Genomic DNA, 23,340 nt, shown 5'->3' with positions numbered 1-23,340 from the left:
CATAACAATATCCCAAAAGTTGAAAAGACTTGGCAAGCTTATCAACTATGGAAATCCTCGCAAACATCACCTACCCTCAATCAGGCCGATACAGTAAAAATCTCGGGAGAGCGAGCGCCCGCTCTCCTGTGCACGCGATTCAGTAAATTAATTTATTTAAATTAGGGCTTACGGTAAAGAGAGGCGCTAGGGACACTAGTGCGTCCCTAGTGCCACTTTTTGACAGGAGCGGCGGCTGTCAGCGGGTTTGACAGCCGACGCTCAATTTTGCCGGTGTCTGTTCTCAAACCCGCTGACAGCCATGGGTTTGGAAACCGGACGCCAGCAAAATTGAGCGTCCGGTTTTCAACCCGCGAGCTGCAGGCCGATTTCAGATTTTTTTTTTTTTTAACTTTTTTTTTTTTTAACTTTCTGGACCTCCGACTTAATATCGCTAATTTCTGAAAGTAAAATGTGTGGCTTGGCTGCACATTTTACTTTCTGAATCACATGGGCATAACTAATAGGGCCATCAACATGCATTTGCATGTTGCGGGCGCTATTAGTTTCGGGGGGGTTGGACGCACATTTTTGGCACGCTATTACCCCTTACTGAATAAGGGGTAAAGCTAGCGCGTTGAAAATGCGTGTCCAAATGCGGGTTAACAGTGCGCTCTGGCGCACTGTACTGTATCGGCCCGTTAGTAGGTAGCCTTCACTGGCCTTTAGTTTCCTTCAACTAGAGGGATTGGAACCTAATATGATCCACAGCTTCAATGACTGCGCCCATATATATTGTGAATGTTGTGATACATGTGATATATACGAAAGGGAAAAAGGGGGGGGGGGGAAGGGTTAAGGACATAAAACTATTGTTTGGTTAAATAATAAAAGTGTGAATCTATCATTGCCTCTGTTGATATGTGAATAGGTCCTTATCATCATTCTGACAGCTGTTATTTTATTCTGATATTGTGTTATAATTATCCTATTCTGCTAATATGTATATCATGTTTGATTCACTGTTTGCTTAATAAAATCTTCAATTATTAAAAAAAACCACACACATTTCCGTTGTCTGGACAGATCTGAGTTATGCCGCCTCTACAACCCACCTAAAGTTTGTGAGATCTTTCTAGTCTGCTGTATGCTACATAACTTAGCCAAAACAAGATGCCTGTCACCTCCAGAGGGACTGGATGAGAATACAGATGAAGAGGAAGAACAAGAGCTCAGTTAGAAGAAATTGCAGGAGATATATTGCCACAGTCAAAGGCAGGCGATACAGGAAAGGAACACGCTGATACAAAGATATTTTCAATGGTGAAGGTGCATTTATTTACATACATTGTGAAGTGCTATACATAAAGAAAATTAATGCCTCTTTGGGCCTCTTTTTTTCTGAGGTGGGGCACATGCAGACACTGTAGCCTGCTCAATGTGTGAGCAACTCTGCAGAGGCGTCCTGTCACTGCCCTCAGAGGGCTCTGGACCTGGGAGCTCAGGCATGACATGGGGGCTGCAGGACAGTCTTTCAGGAAGTGAAGCTACCAGCTGTATGGGTGGCGGTGGTGGTGGTGAGATGAGGTGAAGCCAGATGATGGCAGGATGATAAGCACTGCAGCTGCTAAGGTGGCATATGTTCCAGCATCTCTCTCCAGCTTGCTTTCTGGTGAAGGCCATATTGTCTCACTGCACTTCTTGCATTTCGTCCTTCATGGCCTCACCTTCCTCCCAGAGAGCAACCTGAAGACTGTGGATCTATAGCTGGAGTGCTTCCAAGACCTGGGTGTTGAGCTCAATTAATAATTGCTGAGCCAGGCTGGCTTGTGTGTGCTCCTCTTTTGGAGCAACTTGCTCCTCTGCTGAGGATCTACTCTCCAGCTGCCCATCTGCTGTCTCCACTAGTGGGGAAAGTAGACTATCAGGCTGTTTTTTCTTCTCCTGTTCCTCCTTCATGGCAGATGGCTGCCACATCTCTTCCCCAGTGGATCCTGCAGCCTGTCTCAGATGAGTTTGGCAGCTGATGAGTGCGCTGATGTGCCCTTCTTTGGCCACTGGGTCCAGGATGGTCGGCATACTGCCCCCCTGCAACGGTTAAAATGTATGTTTTAGGTTCACATAATTGGTATATATGATTCTCTGGAATGTCCTTGTTTTCAAAGAGTACAGCTGCCCAAGCCCTCTTTGAGCACATCCTGATACTCTAGTGAAAGTCTCACAAATATCTCTTCCAAAGATATATTCCCTGGAAGCACATGCTGCTGCCCAACCTGGCTAGCTGCAGAGGACACCAGCTAACAGTGTACATCTTGAAAGGGATTACTTACTGGTTCTAGATGTGGCTACCTGCAAGCCCAGCTCTCACATTCAAGCCACAGGATGGAATTGGTAATGTCCCTATGAAATGTCCATTTAGTTGGATCTGGAAATGAGAGGAAAGTAGGCAGCAATAAGTCATGTGTCCATACAGATATGGAAACAACAATATATACACCATGTGCCTGTCTGGTACTTATATTCCAAGTCATCTATAAAGGAAGCCTCCTGTATACCATAGGTGCTATTATAGTATCATGGTAGATATAACAAAGAACTCCATCTGTCTTATTGTTCAGTGCTCCCACAAACCAAACCTGGTGCTCTGGAGGCAAGGAGTGACTCTAGATCTTCTCTTGTGTTCATATATGCACAGGATCATTATAGTAGAAGGTCCTGGGATAGCCCCACATAGTATATGGCATGTATAAACCAATCTATATAGTACATACACAGATACAATGTATCTTATAGAGAGTGCTCACCTTCCTGCGGATCTGGTTTGGAGATTTCTGAATCCACAACCTCTGCCACAGCCGATTCAGAGATGGTGCTGAGCACCAGGCATTCTGCAACTGTAAACGGCACCTGGTTGCCAGCACTCACCACATGCATCCTGACCTGCTTCCTCTTGACAAGGCGGCACAGGTCATGCCACTTGTGTCTCAGCTCAGATACACTACGGCTGTTCTTAAAGACCACATTGATCTTGCCATGGAACTTCTCCCATATCTTATTTATTTATTTATTTATAATTTTTAAATACCGATGTTCTTGTATGAAATACACGTCACTCCGGTTTACATAAAACAGTGAAATGCCCCAAAAAGGGGAGGGGCTTTACATAGAATAATAGAACAAAGTTCCAAATAAACATAGTATAGTATAAATACAAGAAACGTTTGAATTCAAAATCATAGTACAGTTAAAAAAGTCATAATAGTATAACTCAATGAGGTATCCCATAATTTGGGTTTATAAACGCATCTAGGCAGCATTAAGTGTCTGGGAAGGCTTGGTGGAAAAGCCAGGTTTTTAGCTTTTTTTTGAACTCCTGATGACATGGTTCAAGTCTTAGATCTGGGGGGAGCGCGTTCCATTGGTGGGGGCCTGCTGAAGATAGTGCTCGTTTGCTCAATGATGATTTTACCGGCGGGGCATGCAGTGTGCCTTTGTATGCGCTTCTAATTGGTCTGGAAGATGTATGAGGTTGAAATTGTGTGCTTAACATGATAGGAGCAAGTTTGTGTGTTGCTTTGTGAACGATTGTGAGCACTTAGAGGATCCTGTATTTAATAGGAAGCCAATGAAGGTTACGAAGGATTGGAGTGATATGTTCTCTTTTGTTAGAGTTTGTGAGGATTCTGGCGGCGGCATTCTGTACCATCTGTAAGGGTTTGATAGTATTTGTGGGGAGACCGAGAAGAAGGGAGTTGCAATAATCGAGCTTAAGATAGTACGATAGATTAGAGTACAAGCCGGAAGTCAGTGAAGTAAAGGAGGGGTTTTAGCTTTCTGAGGACTTGCAGTTTGTAAAAGCAGTCCTTTGTGGTAGTGTTTATAAACTTTTTTAGGTTTAGATTGTTGTGTAGCCAGGCTCCAAGATCCCTGACGTCAGGTGAGAACATGCTATTTGAGTTTATTGATTGAGAGGAGCTTGATGAGATGGTGAGGGGGTCATGGGAGATAATGAGCATTTCAGTTTTATTGGCCTTCAATACTAAGTTGAGGCTAGAGAGTAAGTCTTTAATTGGCTGAAGGCAGTCATTCCAGTAGGTGATAGATTTTTGAAGGGATTCTGTAATCGGGAGAAGGATTTGTATGTCATCCGCATAGAGGTAATGGGTAAGCTTAAGGTTTGCGAGTAGGTGGCAGAGAAGGAGGAGGTAGATATTGAAGAGGGTAGGTGAAAGTGAAGATCCTTGAGGGACTCCTTGATCTGTAAGGACTGGATGAGATTCCTTGTTGTTTATCCTGACTTTATAGAATCTGTTGCTCAAGAAGGACTGACACCAACTGAGAGCTGAGCCTTTGATGCCTATGTTGGCTAGTTGGTCTGTGAGTATAGTGTGTTTTACCGTGTCAAAAGCTGCAGACAGATCTAGAAGAACAAGCAGGTAGGATTGTTTTTTCTCCAGGTTAACGAGGATGGTGTCCATGAGTGATAGTAAGAGAGATTCGGTGTTTAGGAATTTACGGAAGCCGTACTGAGCCGGGGACAGAATGTTATGATCTTCCAGATATTCTGACAGTTGCTTGTTGACAATTTTCTCCATCAATTTGGCAATGAGAGGTAAATTTGCGATTGGTCGAAAGTTAGCTGGGTCCGATGGAGAGGTGTTTGTTTTTTTTTTTAGCACTGGTTAGGTACTAGGCCTTGAGAAAGAGATGTGTTAATAATTTCAGAAATTGGTTTTGAGATGGTGTTCGGGATGGCGATGAGCAGATTTGTTGGTAATGGGTCTGAAGGGTGGGAGGATGGTTTGAGTTTCTTGAGGGTATTTTCTATCTCCAGTGAAGAGGTGGGCTCAAATGACTCGAGACTAGCGTTTTGTTGAGGCAGGGTTATGAGATGGTGTATTGGGGGGAGGCTGTTGGTTGTGAGAGAATAGGTAAGGTTGGTGATTTTTGTCTTGAAATAATTGGCGAGTTCGTTGGCTTTGTTGAGTGCTTGGTGGTCTGGAATGGTGGGAGGAGATGGTTTGGTTAGTGAAGAGACGTAGGAGAAAAGTGCCTTTGAGTCAAAAATGAAGTTGTGGATTTTTTTTTGCGTAGAAGTCTTTCTTTGTTCTAAGGATGGCGTTCCTGTATGTATTGAGAAGGGATTTGTAGATAGCATGTGACGAAGTGGTCAGGTTTTTTCTCCAGCTTTGTTCTTTATTTCTTAGTGTTTGCTTGAGGGATTTAAGTTCAGGGGTAAACCAAGGTTTTCTGATGTCCAATGCGGGTTGTATGGTTTTGGTTGAAGTTGGGCAGATTTGATCCGCAATTTTATTGTTGAGATTGATCCATGAGGTGGTTGCGTCTGTGAAGTCTAGTTGATTTAGTGCTTCGGATATCTTTTCACTGAGTAGGTCTAGGGAACATGGTTTCCTGAAATGGATGGTGGATTTGGTAAAGACTTGAGGTGGTGGATTGTTGATCTTAAGGGTCGTATAGATGACCCTGTGGTCTGACCAGGGAACTGGAGAGCAGGTAGGATTGGAGTAGATGGTAAAGCTATCGTTAATGAAGATGAGGTCCAATGTATGACCTGCCTTGTGGGTGGGGCTGTTGACAATTTAAGTAAAGCCCAAGTGATTGAGTGAGGAGAGAAAGGAGAGAACTGTTACGCAGTTGATGGATTGTGGAGAAGCGTCCACATGCAGGCTAAAGTCTCCAAGGATTATTGCGGGTTTGTCGGCGTTAATGTGTTTGGCTATAAGCACAATCAAAGGAGTGGGGTCTGATTCTAAGGTTCCTGGTGGGGCGTAGATGAGGGCTAATTGGAGTTGTTCAGATTTAAAGAGGGAGAATTGTAGTTTGGTGGAGGTGTTAGTATGTTGTAAAGTTATGCCTAGTCCTTTTTTTGCTGCCAGGAAGAGCCCTCCACCTCTTTTTTTGGGTCTGGGGACTGAGAAGAGGTCGTAAGATTTGTGGGAAGCTGGTTTGTTAGTACAGTATCTGTATGTTTTAACCATGTTTCTGTGATTGCACAGATGTCAGGGTTGACTTCTATAAGATAATCATTGAGGATGTGCGTTTTTTTGGAGAGCAACTGAGCATTGAATAGGGTTAGAGTAAACAGAGAGAGACCTAGGATTTGTGTAATTGGCGATATCATTATTGAGATTAGCCTTTGTTGTCGTAAAATTTGATGATATGCAGGTTTTGTGTGCGTTCTGAGTTTGTTCCAGATTGTGGGATGGTGCAAATGTGCATCTTTGTGCTGCAGTTGATGGGAAATATGTTGCGAGGGAGTAGAGATACTGCTGTAAGTGCTGGAGTGGCTGGATGAATGCTGGATGCTGGAGTGGCTGGATGAATGCTGGAGTGGCTGGACGGATGCTGGATGAATGCTAGACGCTGGAGTGGCTGGATGAATGCTTGAGGAGAGCTGATGTGGAGCGCTTAGGTTAGGAGAGGGTGGAATAACAGAAGGAGTTAGCGTGGGTGGCTTCTAGTTCTATGCTCTGGTGCGCACAAAGGGGCAGGCCCCTTTGTCGCGCTCCTTAGGCGCGCGACACCTGGAGCCATCTCAGCCCTTTAAAGGGCTCTGGGGAGCCGAAAATGATGTTGGGGTTTCTGGGGGCGGGCTTACCGGGCTGTGCGGCTTTGCGGCTCCCTTCCTGACTTTTTTTTTTTTTTTTCAAGTTGCTCCGACTGCCTTATTTCTAAGGAGCTGCCTCGGGGGCCTCGCAGGAGGCTTGTCCCGGGTCTACCTCCCCTGGGTCCATCTTCCCTGGCCCCGCTGGGCCGACCCGAGCCGCGGGAGGAGCGCAGGCAGGAGGCGAGGTGAAAAGGGAGTGGGCCTGGAGCCGTCTCAGCCCTTTAAAGGGCTCTGGGGAGCCGAAAATGACGTCGGGGTTTCCGGGGGCGGGCTTACCGGGCTGTGCGGCTTCCTTGCTGACTTTTTTTTTTGTTTTTCTTTTTTCAAGTTGCTCCGACTGCCTTATTTCTAAGGCGCTTGATTTTTTCGGAGGAGCCGACTTGGGGGCAGCTTGTCCCGGGTCCACCTCCTCTGGCCCCGATGGGCCGACCCGAGCCGCGGGAAGAGCGCAGGCAGGCGGCGAGGCGAAAAGGGAGTGGGCCTGGAGCCGTCTCAGCCCTTTAAAGGGCTCTGGGGAGCCGAAAATCTTCTTGTAGTAGGAGCCCACTCTCTTGGGCTGGGGTCCATAGAGGATTTTCTGGACCCTCATCACTTCCTTGACCAGGAGGTCAACCTCCCTGGGGAGGAAGTTTGGCTTCCTGATCTGGCCTGCTCACATTATGTCACCACTCAGGAAAAGGATCAAGGTGTCATCGTTGAAAATGCGTTGAAATCTTCTGCTCAGTATGCAGCAGCAGCCAAGGAAGCAAATACAATGCTAGATATTATTAGGAAAGGAATGGAGAATAAAACAGAGACTATCATAATGCTTATGTAACACTTCATGGTGCGACCTCATCTTGAGTATTGGGTTGAGTTCTGGTCACCACATCTCAAGAAATATATAGCAGAATTAGAAAAGGTACAGAGAAGGGCAACCAAGATGATAAAGGGAATGGAAAAATTCCCCTATGAAGAAAGGCTAAAGAGGTTAGGATTCTTCAGCTTGGAGATGAGATGGCTGAGGGGAGATATGATAGTCTATAAAATGATGAGTGGAATGGAACAAGTAAACAATCAGTTATTTACTCTTTTGAAAAGTACAAAGACCAGGGGACACACAATGAAGTTATTGGGTAATACATTTAAAACTAATAAGAGAAAATATTTTTTTTACTCAACGCATAATTAAGCTCTTGATCTCATTGCCAGAGAATGTGGTGAAACTATTAGTGTAGCTGCATTTATAAAAAGTTTGGACGGGGGGGGGGGGGGGGATCATGTGATGCTGCCTGAGTGATCAGACGTGCTGCTGATCTCTCTGAGGACCCCCCTCTGTCACTAACTGACAAAAGCGGCATTAAATCTGGCTAGTATCCTGGCAAAACATGATGAACATAAGGCTTAGCATTTGCAGAAAGGTATGGTTTCTCTTACCAAAGCCCACCTCTCAGGATGGCGACAAAATCAGGAAAGAAGGAAAAGGAGAAAGCGAGGGCGCCTGATCCTAAGATGACCGACGCAATGGACTTACACCCAGCAATTGAAAGTCCTGAACTTGTTGGATCGGACATAGTGGCCACAGTTATCGCTGCTTTGGAAGGAAGGTTTATCTATCTCTCTTCCCAACTCACCAGAATAAGTACACAGCTTTCTGCCATACAATTGCAAATGTAAGCCACGGAGCAAAGAATATTTGACGTGGAAGATAAAATGGTGACGGAGGAATGCGCTGTGCAAGACCTACAAGTCTCGTACACAGAGCTAAAACAAAAAATTGAAGATTTAGAAAATTGGTCGCACCAAAATAATTTTAAGAATTATCGGGATCCCTGAGAGCATTACTAAGCAAGAACTTGGAGCCCATTTAGAAACGTGGTTGTCACAGAAGCTCCAAATCAGTACACAGCACAGCATTCTACACATCGAACATACTTACAGGCTGGGCCCACCTCCCTCTGGGCCTACCACACAACAAAGGCCGAGAGTGATGATTTTCCGTGGCCTGAATTTTGTACATAAAATTCAGACGCTCCGGGCTTACAAAAGAACACCTGCCCCATCATTTGAAGGCTCTAAAATTTTGCTGTTCCAAGATTACTCAGCCTCCGTGGCCACTCAGAGGAAGGCCTTTGCTCCTGCATTCTCTCAGCTAGCCAATTTAAACATATGTTCCACAATGCTCTTCCCTGCCAAACTCAGAGTCACACATAATGGTCAAGTCAAACTTTTCACAGATGCAGCGACAACCTTTATACAGGGACTTAACACAGGTTGAACCAGACAAGGCTGGTTTAGAGTGCACCATTCCTTTTTTTTCCTGGACAAAAGATACTTGATAAAAGCGATGAAGTTAAGGTTGTTGTTCTTCTATTAAGGTTCTCTGTTGGTTTTTCACATCTGCTTAATTTTTCTATGTGGGAGGGGGGTCCTCACAGCTTAAGTGATCCTGCAGCAACTAGTAGATGTTATGGAAGACACTGGGAGAAAATTTTGTGATCTCTCCAGTAACTTCCCACATCTCCAGGGGGGTTATACAGAGAGTTCAGAGGGGTTAGCACTGAGAGGGGCAGGGGCTTTGTTTCTGTTTGACTTTAGGGTGAAGGTCCAGGCTGGGGGACCTTTACTCATTTCCTAGTGTGCCTTTGGTCGCTGCATAACATTTCCCATGTCTTAATATAAATATGGTACAAGTACGTTGGGGTATGTGGAACATATGTGGTATAGGCTCTGTCACTAAAAGATATAAGATCTTACAAGCTTTGCGGCGTTAGAAGGTACAGATTGCAGTGCTCCAAGAAACCAGACTCACTGATTCAGAGCACAAGCCTTCTATGCTTCCTCTAGCTTGAGAAAGGTGGGAGTGGCCATTCTGCTTCATAAGATGCTCCCTTTCCAGCTACAGCACTCTGTAGTAGACTCAAAAGGGACATATATCTTTCTGGAAATAAAAATCTATGGAAAGAAAATTTTTATGGGGAATGTATATGTTCTTACTGTGGCAACTCCATACAAAGTAAAAGTCAAGAGTTACAGGTCCCCCGACACGGTCCCGTGTTTCGCGGTGGCTGCATCGGGAGGGACCGGATGACATTCAAAATCTGGAATATAACATGAGTAATCAAACATGGAAAAAAGGCTGGCTGCAGAAAAACGGGTTACAGTAAGTAATCACATACCTTGTAGACAATCATCAGGAGCGCGGGCATCCTCTGCATTTGGCAAACATTTAAAGGGCAAAAAAGGCGCGAAAGCTAGCTCTCGCGAGATGCTGAGAGTGACAGAAGGACACCTGTAATCGGGTTAACGAATTAACAAATAATGATAAAACAGTTCCGGTGAATATTCACATGTTTTATAAAACGGGCATCAGGGGAGGCGCTCTCAGCATTAAAAATTATAAACAAGCAGAAGGGTCAGCAGCTGCCCCAGCCGAAGCAGGACTCTCGACAACTTCGCCAGCGAGCTGCTCCGTCTTTGCAGAACAACCTTCAGAATCGTTCATCTCGGCCCCCCCGGACCCAGGCGGATCTCTGGCAATAAAGGAAGAAACTGTGTTCAACCTCTCTTCACGCCAGCTATCCGCGGCTGAACGACACGTCCTTCATCGGGGACTTTCATTTGTTCCCACCCACAAAGGGGATCCTTTTGATCTTCAGGTGCACCTACACCGATTTTTCCGTATACTCAAGCTAAAACTATTTTTTGAAGACTCTCCACCATCGTATGATTCATCTGTGGTGCACACTAAGTCTAAATGGTCTCCCCCTGGGGTGGGGGATGTCACCCTGGGTGCCTTTGAGCGCCTTGTATGCAGAGATGCCGCCATGATCTGTTCACAACCCCAGTACATCCGGCATAACCTCCCCAAAAATGAGGCTGCTGCCCTCAGAAATCTTTCCAATGACACTACCATTGTCATTAAGCCAGCTGATAAGGGGGGTGGTATTGTAATCCTAGACAGATTAGACTATGAAGCGGAGGTGTTGAGACAACTTGGGGACACTTCTTTTTACATTCCCCTTCCATCAGACCCCACGGAATCCCTATTTCAGGATATTAAATCTGTTGTTCAACCAGCCCTTGATTCCCACATGATCACCAATAAGGAAGCTAAATTTTTGATCTCCTCCTATCCGGTTATGCCTTTGTTTTATACCCTCCCCAAGATACATAAGTCTTTGACACACCCCCCGGGTTGCCCCATTGTGTCCGGCATTGGATCCTTGCTTGAACCACTGTCCCAATTTGTGGACGTTTTCTTGAAACCTTTGGTACCTCGTATCAGATCTTATGTCCGGGACTCCTCCCACTTTATGACATTATTATCAGAAATTGAAGTTTCTCAGCCCATCTTTTTGATTACATTGGATGTGGTTTCACTTTACTCAAACATTCCTCAAAGTGAGGCCCTCACTGTTATTGAAAAAGTGCTCAATACACGTCCACCACACAGGGTCACCACGTCGTTTTTGGTACAACTTGCGGAAATTGCACTGACTAAAAATTTTTTTCGTTTCCAGGATGTGATATACCAACAGATCAAGGGGACAGCCATGGGCGCTACCATGGCGCCCAGTTTGGCGTGCCTATACATGGATGATTATGAAACCGCTTATATCTACTCGTCTAGCTGGTCTCAATTCATCCATGTCTGGCTTCGCTACATAGACGATATTTTTATCATCTGGACAGGCTCTAACATACAATTTCTTATGTTCTTGGATTGGGTGAATTCAATTAATTCCCATATTCAATTCAATCACTGCATGCACCCCTCTAAGATATCCTTTTTGGACATTTCGATTTCCTGGAATGGGGAACGTTTTGACACTACCCTATTTCGCAAGAACACTGATCGAAACACGCTGCTTGCTTACAACAGTTGTCACCCCCGGGCACTCCGGGACAACATACCGACGGGGCAATTTCTAAGGCTTCGGCGCCTTTGCTCCTCACGGATGGAATTTCTTTCCCAAGCAGACGGCTTGTTTACCCGGTTTGTCGAAAGGGGATATCCAGCCCGGATTGTAAAAAAGGCCTTTAAACGGGCCTTGTACACACACCGAGACTGGCTTTTCAGTCCCTCCACACCGTCAGATGATATTTCCCATAACTGCATCCTCCCCTTCTCCACTGTCGGAAGATCCATTGTGAACATGATTAAACGGCATTGGTCGGCCCTATCCCTTACTGATCTCATGCATGGTCCCCCTCGCTTTACTTTCAAAAGAGCCACAAATTTGAGAGATCGTCTTGTCCATACATCCTCATCACCCATGCAACACCATTCACGCACCATTGGTGGTCATAACCCCTGTGGCCGCTGCACGATGTGCAGTCACACAGAGTCACTGACAGTATTTAAACACCCGGGGTCTGGACGTGAGTTCAAATTATACTCCCAATCAAATTGCTGCACCAAAGGTGTTGTTTACGTGATTTATTGTCCCTGCTCGTTTATTTATGTGGGAAAAACCTCACGGATGATCAAGACACGTATAATTGAGCACTGCTCCAACATCAGATCATCTAGAACTGACGAACCCCTTGTAATGCATTGGATCCAGGCTGGACACTCCATCGCTGACCTCTCCTTCCTTGTATTAGAGGTGGTCTCGCCCCCCTTACGAGGTGGAGATTTTCCAGGCAAGCTTGGTCGGAGAGAGCAGCGCTGGATCTTCACCCTTAACTCAGTTTCCCCCCATGGTCTCAACAAAGATATCGAGTGGTATCAGTTTTACTAGTATCTCTGTTGTTGTTCTATAGGTGTCTGCCTGTCATTTATAGCATCTTGGGAGCACGGTTCTTCTGTGTCCTTCTGCTTGTTTATAATTTTTAATGCTGAGAGCGCCTCCCCTGATGCCCGTTTTATAAAACATGTGAATATTCACCGGAACTGTTTTATCATTTTTTGTTAATTCGTTAACCCGATTACAGGTGTCCTTCTGTCACTCTCAGCATCTCGCGAGAGCTAGCTTTCGCGCCTTTTTTGCCCTTTAAATGTTTGCCAAATGCAGAGGATGCCCGCGCTCCTGATGATTGTCTACAAGGTATGTGATTACTTACTGTAACCCGTTTTTCTGCAGCCAGCCTTTTTTCCATGTTTGATTACTCATGTTATATTCCAGATTTTGAATGTCATCCGGTCCCTCCCGATGCAGCCACCGCGAAACACGGGACCGTGTCGGGGGACCTGTAACTCTTGACTTTTACTTTGTATGGAGTTGCCACAGTAAGGATATTGGAACATTTACAATAATAAAACAGTGATTTATAATTGGATGGAAAATATACTGATTTACTTGCACCAGTGTTCTTGAGTACTTGCTTATGTGCAAGTTGTGCTTCTGCTTATGATTGGATGAATGTATATGTTCCCAATACCTACTCGCAAGTTTTTTATAATAAGGTGTTTTTTATAATAAGGTGTTTAACATCCTTCATACAAATTCCCACCTACCACTTATTATAGGGAGGGGGGGGGGGGGCTTTAACACAGTCTTAGACCCAACTGGGGACAGGCAGCTGCCCAAACCAGTTTCTCATCTGGATTCTACGCAGGGCCTGCCTTTCCTATGCCAACAATTAGGATTGATTGATGTATGGAGGGTTCTCCACCCTGATGAGGACAATTATACACATATCTCCTGAGCCCATGGGTCTCACTCTTGCATAAACTACCTCTTGGTCAGTCAAGGCTGTTTTCCTAAGGTAACAGGCTCTGATATAGGACCCCTCACCATTTCTGACCATGCGCCTGTATGGGCAGATTTAATGGGATTGTCCTCTTCAGGGGGCCAAAGGCGCTGGAGATTTCCAGCTCAACTTTATTATGATGAGAATTTTAAATCTTATATCAGAGATAAATGGAAAGAATACGCCCATTTTAACCAACAACATATTGAGCAGCCTGTACTTTACTGGGACGCAGCCAAAGTGGTGTTAAGGGAAGAAATTATAACTTACACGGCTAAGAAGAACAAAGAACTATCAGCCACCATAATCAGACTGGAAAAGCAGCTACAAAAGGCCAAACAAAAAAATAGCTCTAACCCTACTAAAGAAAATCGAACACAATTCTACTCTACTCAGAGTATACTACATGAGTATATTCAGCAAAAAACACAAGAGTCTCCTCTATTATAAATATCGGCTTTTCCAATTCAGAAATAAGGCAGGAAAACTCATGGCGGATTTAGTAAAATCCTGGAAAGGCCAGTCATATATTAAGGCTTTAAAAGATGAAAAGGGCCAGCTCAAAACATCAAATAAGGACATAGGGGATATATTTACTAATTACTATCAAAGTCTTTATGAAGCAGAACCTTGTAATCGTTTAGATATCCAATCCTACCTTGCCAAATTAAAATTACCTAAGGTGCAGGAACAAGATTTGCAACTCTTAAATGCGCCCTTGGGTAAACTTGAGCTGGAAACAGCGATCAAATCTATGGCCTTAGGTAAATCTCCAGGTCCTGATGGCCTAACAAACGAGATATACAAAATTCTGTCCGATCAAATTTGTTGTCCCATCCAAAAAGTATATGAATCACTGTCGGCGGCTTGTTTCATGCATGGCAAGCCAATCGAGTTACCATAGTAGTCCTTCCTAAACCGGGACGAAACCCAGAGTCGCCAGGTTCTTACAGGCCCATTTCTCTCATAAATTGTGACCTCAACCTAATGGCCAAGCTTATGGCTGATCACTTGTCTTCCTTTATATATAAACTTATATATGCATCACAGGTGGGATTTGTCAGGGGACGACAAGCAGTAACTAACGTCTGAAGGGTCTTGGCCTCGATAGCCTTTTCTCAGAAAGAAAAATTAAACTCTCTTCTTGTAAGTTTTGATGCCGAAAAGGCATTTGATAGAGTGAATTGGATTTTTCATTTTGAAACTCTCAATCAGTAGGGCTTCCATGGCCCCTTTATATCTTTCTTAAATACTATCTATACGAAACCGCAGACCAACATATGGGTTAATGGGGAATTCTCTCAGGACTTTACAATGTCTCGAGGGACAAGACAAGGTTGTTCCCTGTTGCCTCTCCTCTTTGTTCTTTCTTTGGACCCACTATTATGCACTCTAGAGGAAACAAGTATTGAAGGGATACAGATGGGTGCAATGTCGTTTAAATCTGCGGCGTTTGCAGACAATCTGCTGCTCCACTTGACAAATCCCTCCTGCTCTCTCCCTTCAGCTATTACGGTCATTGCTGAATATGGTTTACATGCTAGTCTCAAGCTAAACCTTGACAAATCAGAGGATATGATGACTGGATCTGGAGAACATTTAAGATGGGACGGGGAGTTCCCGTTGAAATGGGCAAAGAATAGGATAAAGTATCTAGGAATATAACTACCGAATGTAATAGCCGAGCTATACAAAGCGAATATCCCCAAATTACAAGAAAAAACAGAAGCCTCTCTAACGTCCTGGATACACTTACGACTTTCGCTAATTGGTCGTATCCATCTGATGAAAATGACAGTGCTACCTCGATGGTTGTATGTTCTGGAGTTCTGCCAATAATTCTAAAGCAAGCCACGATACTTAAATATCAGAGGACAGTGACGAAATTTCTCTGGTGAAGCAAGAAACCTAGGTTGGCACTGAAGTTCCTATCGAGACTAGCTTCAGCGGGAGGATTTGGTCTTCCAGATATGAGAGTCTACAATCATGCCATCAATCTGAGACACATTGGAGATTGGCTTTCAAATACATTCTTTTTTTCTGATACACCATTTGAAGCTCAGTTATCTCCCATCTCACCACGGTATGCTCTCCATGTGCCCTGTGCATCTCTGACTACATCAATCAGTTTGGGACTATTACTCCAACCATTGCGACAGACATGGAAATGGCTTCTTAAGAAGGCTCCTCTGCTGAACGATGTATCCCCTTTTCTCCCACTCAGGGGTAACAAGGCATTTCCATCGGGTTTGGGAGCATCCCACTTTCAAGAGTGGGAAAAGAAAAATAAGAACATAAGAAAATGCCATACTGGGTCAGACCAAGGGTCCATCAAACCCAGCATCCTGCTTCCAACAGTGGCCAATCCAGGCCACAAGAACCTGGCAAGTACCCAAAAACTAAGTCTATTCCATGTTACCATTGCTAATGGCAGTGACTATTCTCTAGGTGAACTTGATAGCAGGTAATGGACTTCTCCTCCAAGAACTTATCCAATCCTTTTTTAAACACAGCTATACTAACTGCACTAACCACATCCTCTGGCAACAAATTCCAGAGTTTAATTGTGTGTTGAGTAAAAAAGAACTTTCTCCTATTAGTTTTAAATGTGCCCCATGCTAACTTCATGGAGTGCCCCCTAGTCTTTCTACTATCCAAAAGAGTAAATAACAGATTCACATCTACCCGTTCTAGACCTCTCATGATTTTAAACACCTCTATCATATCCCCCCCTCAGTCATCTCTTCTCCAAGCTGAAAAGTCCTAACCTCTTTAGTCTTTCCTCATAGGGGAGTTGTTCCATTCCCCTTATCATTTTGGTAGCCCTTCTCTGTACCTTCTCCATCGCAATTATATACAAACAGTCTAACTTCAGTTAGTCAGCCTGAGTGACTCACTGCTCCCTTGATTAACAAATGTTAGTCCCTATTCAAACCCAATCACACTACCTCAACACCTTTCCAAGGTGAGTAACTGAGCTGAACTATTCAACTTTTTTTTACTTAGTTTTACACTGCTCCTAGCTTATTTCTAGCTTCTGGCTACTTTTTTTTTTTGGGGGGGGGGGGTTGTGGTTTTCTTTTTTCAATACAAGCACTCAGTTAGTATTAAATACAAACACTCAGTTCTTTAAAAGTCTGGAGAACACTCAGTTCTGCAGACTTTTAAAAATAAACACACTATCTACTGCTACCTTATTGACTGACTAAAAATACAAACAGTCTAACTTGTTTATTCACTGCCTTTCTGACTATTAAAGACACAAACACACTAAATAATATTCCCAAATAGTTAACTTTGCCCCAATACTTTTAAAAAAGACAATGTCCCAAGCAAAAACTTACTGATTCCTTTCAGCCACCAGCAAGGTGATCCTCTCCTCTCAGTGTTCCCACTGGAATATATCATGCATAGCCCATAGGAAGGAGGAATAGCCTAGTGGTTAGAGTCCTAGTGGTTCGAGTCCTGCTGTCGCTCCTTGTGACCTTGGGCAAGTCACTTTACCCTCCATTGCCTCAAGTACAAACTTAGATGTAAGCCCTCTGGGGAGAAGGAAATACCTACAGTACCTGAATGTAAACCGATGTGATATCTCAGATCGAATATCTGTGTATAAAAATAAATAAATAGCCCACTTGTTTTAAGCTGATAGATTGTTGATGGACTTTACAGCAGTATGCAACTTCTTTGGAATCTCCCCTAACGACGTTCTCCAATATCATCAAGTCCAGCACTATATTAGTTCGCTCGGGAACTTGGACTCTTCAAATCCCAAATGGAAATTCCTGTGGGACTGGTTTGAACTAGAAAGCCCCAAAAAACTTTTAATTTCTTATTACTACCAGTAACTGGAAACCACCCATAAGAAATGGTCCTTGGTTGCGGTAAGACTCAAATTACAACAAGAGCTTACTTATGCAATCAATCCTGAGGCGTTTAATGCCTCATTAGCAAAAACACCACGAATAACTTGCAATATATTACTGAGAGAAACACGATACAAAATCATACATCTGATGTACATCTCACAACACCAGGCCTTCCTGGCAGGGATTATGGACTCAGAAGACTATATTAAATGCCATTCTCACAGAGCACATTTGGGACACTCCCTCTGGAGTTGCCGGGTCCTACAAACCTTCTGGAAGAAAGTATTTCGATATGCGAACGAAATTTTGGGTCTCAAGATACCATATTCTCCCCTGGCAGCACTTTTTGGTATTTTTCCACGCTTAAAGGGAAAAGTGCTCAAATGTTATGGATTACAAAAATATTCCTGCTAGCAAGCAAAGCCATTCTTCTGGAGTGACAGAATCCAGTAGGCCAATCTGTAGCACATTGGCACTCCTCCATTCTTCATCTTCTAACTATGGAAACCTTGTCCAATAGGCACACGTCAATCAGTGCCATAAGAGCTCTCATTGCAGTTTGGATGCCATACATTCTGACTTTACCTCACGATTCTAAAAGTCAATTTCTCAATCGTTTAAATCTTTGAATAGCTTATAATGATCCTTTTCAAGGTTTATATTCTGCTGTCATCTCACTATGGGCCCTCTCAGTGCGGGGAGGGAAGGGAAGGACAGATTCATTTGGGGGGTGTTTAATGGTCAGGCTAAAAATGTTATTTGAGGTATACAATTGTATGATATGTAGCAGAACACATTATGTATCATATGTCGACCTTATGTTTGATCTTTACATAACTGAATAAATAAGAATTAACATAAAAAGTTTGGACAAGTTCCTACTAACAGTGGTGGCAATGCCGGGGACAGCGGTCGGGAAAGCGCTGAGGAACTCTGTGGGGAACAAGGCCTACTTGGCCCAAATAAACCGGACAGAGACTGGCTCTGGGGGCAGAGCGATGGATATGCAGAGAGCGCCCTTCTCCCCAAAAAGGAGGAGGTGAGGGAACACTGCTGGCGCTGATGCGACCGCACCGCCCCATAGCCCACCCACAACCCATCCACCAACACCTAATAACAGCGGCAGCAACACCGAAGGTGCTTGAGCCGTGAGGCGTGCGCACAAAGGAGCACAACAAAGGAGATTGCCCCTTTGTGTGCCCGAAGTGAAACCCGAAGTGACTATTTAACCTTGCCCTTACCAAACAGGTATTATAATGGAGCCAACTCACCTTTTCAAAGCCATCATAGGATGGAGAATATATGGAAACCTATGGAGAACCTCAAAACACAAGCAAAGAAAGAGCGCAAAGCTGATCTACCCCATGACAAGTAACAATTCTCCTATAATCACTTCCTGCCTAATGTTTACACTGAGTCACTGTCAAAAAAATCCCACTGATAAATGATCTGCTAGAGGAACTAAATCCTACTATCTTCTGCATCACCGAAGCCTGGCTGAAAGACAAAGATAATGTTCTTTTAAATCAAATTGATCAACCCAAATATTACATCTTTCACTTCCCCAGACCTAAACGTAAAGGTGGGGATCTAGGTCTACTAATAATCAGCAAAAAAAGAACAAACCATATAAAGTCAAGATTAACCCTTCCTACAAGGTGGCAATACTAAATCACCACAACTAAACATAGGATTGAGCTATTGCCCCCCCTGGAATACTCCAAAAAGACTGTACACCTCTATTTGAAATATTCACTAAAGCATTTCCATCACTGACTCTACACTAATTATAGGAGATTTTAACCTACGTGTTGATAGCACACATAAATCTACAGCATGTGACATTTTTTAAAATACTATGGAAGCAATGAGTTGGTCACAAATTGTAACCAATCCCATCCATAAAGCAGGACAGACCCTTGACCTAAATAAATAAATAAATAAATAAATAAATAATTTTCCATACTGGGTCAGACCAAGGGTCCATCAAGCCCAGCAACCTGTTTCCAACAGTGGCCAATCCAGGCCATAAGACCTAATATTTGCCAATTAAAATAATTGCCTAATCAATACTTCCCACAATATATTGCCTTGGTCTTGTCACCAACTAATAAAAGCAGATCTAACTCTCCTCAAAACAAAGCAAACAAATTCACCTACAGAAAAAAGATAGAACCAAAAATACTTGAAGAAGCAATTAAAAAGAAGATAATTGACTTTAATCGAGATAATGCCTCCTCAGTGTTTGACTCCTGGGCTAAAATCATCAATGAAATAGCTGATAACCTAAGCCCAATCCAGACAAAAACGTAACACCTCTAAACAAAAGAAACCATAGTAGAGTGAAGAGCTTAGACACACTAAACAGACATTGAGAAAATCTGAAAAACAATGGAGGAAATGCCAATCCACAGAATCCTTAGAAAAATACAGGACACTCCTAACATAATACAGCAAACAAATCAATAAAGCAAAAAAAGACTACTATGCTAAACAGATCCACGTTGTAATATTTAATTCCAAAGTAATCTTTGAAACAGTTAAAAACTTAATCAAGGACCCATCATCCACCATCTTGAATAACTACTACTTCTCTAATAATGTCAGCAATGAATATGCCTCCTCATTGGTAGATAAAATCAATAGGTTAAACACACAATTCTCCTCCTGCTCACCAACAAAAGACCCAGAAGAAAAACATAGGCAGGCTAAATGGACCATATCTGACAAAGTAACTAAACTTGAAATTAATCAAATCATTAACAAAATTAAGCCTGTTATCCACCCACTGGACCCAATTCCCACAAGTTCCCTGAAAATAGTACACAGTGTAATCACTCCGACAATAGCAACCATAATCAACCACTCACTCTCAGAAGGACTGGTCCCTAAGGGCAAAACAAGCTGTGATCAAACCTATCCTAAAAAATAAAACTGGCAGAATTGACGAGTGGGACAATTATCGGCCTATATCCAACTTGCTTTTTATCACAAAAGTTCTAGTAAAAACAGTGTTATCTTAATTGGAAAATCACCTAGAAGACAGATAACCTATATCCAAACCAATTTGGATTCAGAAAACTTTGATCAACAGAAACTTTACTCATTTCTTTAATGGACCCAGTACTACAGGGGTTTGACAACGATGAATCTTATATTCTGGTACTAATTGATTTAAAAGCAGCCTTCAACACTGTGGTCCATACCCTGCTATGCCATCAGCTAAGAAAAATTGGAATAGACAGAAGTGTTCTCAAATGGTTTGCTTCCTTCCTAGCCAACAGGACATTCCAAGTCAAAATGGGCAACCACATATCTGACACATTCCCATCAATACAGGTATCCCCCTGGGCTTAACATTCTCGGCAACACTTTTCAACATTTACATGCTACTTTTCAGCCCGATTTTAAAAGGGCCATGCACATAAAAACAGGAGTTACGTGTGTGGCTGGGCCTTGCGTGCGGTCCGCACATTTTCAGAAGGGCCTGGCCATGTGCGTAAACCCCGTTATGCACCGAAGTGTGGGGGCCTCTCCAAAGGGGCAGGCTGTGGGGCATGGTCTGGGCGGAGTAGGGGGAGGGCTGGGACAGCGCCATTCGAAGCAGTAAGTAATTGAACCAAAAAAAAAAGTAAGTAGCTAGGAAGGGGTTAGGGGCCGGAGAGGGGAAAGGAAAGGAAGGTTACGTAGAGGTATAGGGAAGTTCCCTCCCAGTCCACTCCTTAATTGGAGCGGACTGGGAGGGAATTGGGGAAGCCCTACTCCAGTCGCTGAGCAAGGCCTTTTAAAATTCTTCCCCTGTGTGCTCGAGTCGCGGGTCGCCTGTACATGTGCATGAATTTTAAAATCCAGCATGCATGTGTGTGTGGTCATCAGATTTTATACCATGCACGTGCCGACATGCACATGTTATAAAATTGGTGCATCCATGTGTGTGCGCCGGGAACCGTGTACATATGGACGCACACGTGCTCCTTTTAAAATCAACCCGTGTGTACATTACAAGCAGAACTAGGAATCAACTTCTTATACGCTGATGACATACAGTTCTATATTCCATTTGCCAAATCGTTTGTAAATACTGCATCGACACTCTCAACATACATGAAGGCTATAGACCTAAAGCTATCTCAACTAAAACTAACGCTAAACATGAAAAAACCCTGAAATTGTGTGCTTAAGGAGAAACTCCACTTTAGTCAGTCACCCCTAGACCTAGGTACTTTTCACATTACACCCTCTGATCAAGTATGGGACCTAGGAATACAGACTGATGAGAACTTTACATTGAAAAAGCACATAAGTAAATGAATTAAAACAGGATATACCATATTGCGATTGTTACATCAGTTGAAACTTTTACTAACACTCCAGGACTTCCGCACTGTTTTACAAACACTAATATTCTCAAACATAGACTACTGCAACTCCCTATTACTAGGCCTACATTCAGGACTAATAAAACCATTGCAACTATTACAAAATACCACTGCAAGATTTTTAATAGGGACAAGGAAATTTGACCACATCACGCCCTCTCTGATAGCACTGCACTGGCTGCCAGTACAATCCAGAATCCACTACAAAGTATTAACACTAAATTTTAATATCATCAGTGACAGAAACTCATGCCTAATAGGTGTGACACTCCAACCGTACACTCCACAGCGCACTCTAAGGGGGTCATCTATCAAAGTGCTAGATGGCGTTTTTGCATGCGTTAAGGTGTTTTCGCATGTGAAAAGCACCTTTAACGCATGCGAAAATGCCTTTAACGCATGCAAAAACACCATAATGCATGGTTCGATGCAAATTAGGAAAAGGAGAGGAGTTTGGGGTGGGATTTCTGGCCAAGTGGGCTGGCTTCGCAATTTGGGTAACATCAAGCTAGGTTGAAAGAACATTGCACAAATCTCATCTTTGGGTGAGTTTCCTCACTCTGAAGGTCATCAAATCTTCACAAGAGTGCACTGTTCTGTTCTTATGTTGCACTCTGCATGTCAAAGTGGCCTCTAACCCCTACACTAATAGCTAAACCTCACCTCGAGTAGCAAGGTGGGCCTCCTATAGAGGTATAAATACCTACCTAGTATGAGAGCCTTCTAGCTAGGCGCTCTCTCTCTCCCCCCCCCCCCCCCCCGTGGTTGTAGGTAGGAATTGCAACAATTGTGGTACTTACCGCAAAGTGCGAAAAAGTTATCGCACTGTGCGGTAATACCTATGCGAATTGCTAAGATAGGCTGTTTATCGCAAAATGCACTATTACCATAAAACATGCCCCTTTTCCTATCGTATGCGATATTTAGTGCATTTTGATAAATCCAGGCCTAAGATCACAAAACAAAGGACTAGTAACTGTGCCTACAATGTGGCGTACATATCTAACACAAATAAGAGACTGAATGTTCTCCCAGCAGGCTCAAAGTTGTGCCCGATAACAGAAAGAAAGATTTAAACAAGAGCTAAAAACCTGGCTCTTCAAAATGCATTTGATCTAACTTAAAATATCAATATGCAGAGTACCTCATATTCAAAACAAAAAAGATTGGAAAAATGAGCAATAAATAAGAGATGTAATGTGTATTAAGACAACTCACTGATATATGAAGGTTATCAAAATGGAGCTTATATCTCTCAAATGACTGTCCTTGCCTTCTAGTTAACATGTTAGATGCAGTGTTGACCCATAATGGAGAGATTACTTTCCTGATAATCTCGTTTTCCTTAGTGTAGGCAGATGGACTCAGAACAAATGGGTATAGTGTGCTCGTGCTAGCAGTTGGAGACGGATCTGACGTCAGCACGTAGTACATATACCCCTGCAGGAAGTGCAGAAGCTCAGTAATCTTCCATGCAAAAGTATTATGGATATATGTGTGACTGACCGATTGATTAACTGAACATGATTAACCTGACCGATTGACAGTAGCTGGAGACCGCCAGTGTTCTCAACCGGAATGCGTCGACACCCGGCAGGGTGGATGCCCTATGTAAGGAAAACATGGCTTACCTTGAAACGGTGAATTCCCATATATATCGGCAGCCGGGCGGGATGCTGAGTCCATCTGCCTACACTAAGGAAAACGAGATTATCAGGTAAGTAATCTCTCCATTTCCTAGCGTGTAGCAGATGGACTCAGAACGAATGGGATGTACAAAAGCTACTCCCGGACTGGGTGGGAGGCT

General features: G+C 43.5%; 1 long non-coding RNA gene across 1 annotated transcript in view; it reads right to left on the bottom strand.

Annotated features, from left to right (window-relative positions):
• Window positions 1–609: 609 nt before the first annotated feature.
• LOC115096790 overlaps window positions 610–23,340 on the bottom strand; it is a 55,193-nt gene continuing 32,462 nt past the window's right edge. The window contains exons 2-3 of the long non-coding RNA XR_003858144.1: window positions 2,310–2,404; window positions 610–2,067 (exon numbers count right to left, since the gene is read on the bottom strand). This is a non-coding gene — a long non-coding RNA (uncharacterized LOC115096790). The remainder of the gene's footprint in view (window positions 2,068–2,309; window positions 2,405–23,340) is intronic.

The sequence above is a fragment of the Rhinatrema bivittatum genome, chromosome 8 (genome assembly GCF_901001135.1).
Source record: "Rhinatrema bivittatum chromosome 8, aRhiBiv1.1, whole genome shotgun sequence".
Classification (NCBI taxonomy): Eukaryota; Metazoa; Chordata; class Amphibia; order Gymnophiona; family Rhinatrematidae; genus Rhinatrema; species Rhinatrema bivittatum.
Note: the sequence above shows the minus strand (reverse complement) of the source record. Positions and strands in the feature narration are given on the sequence as shown.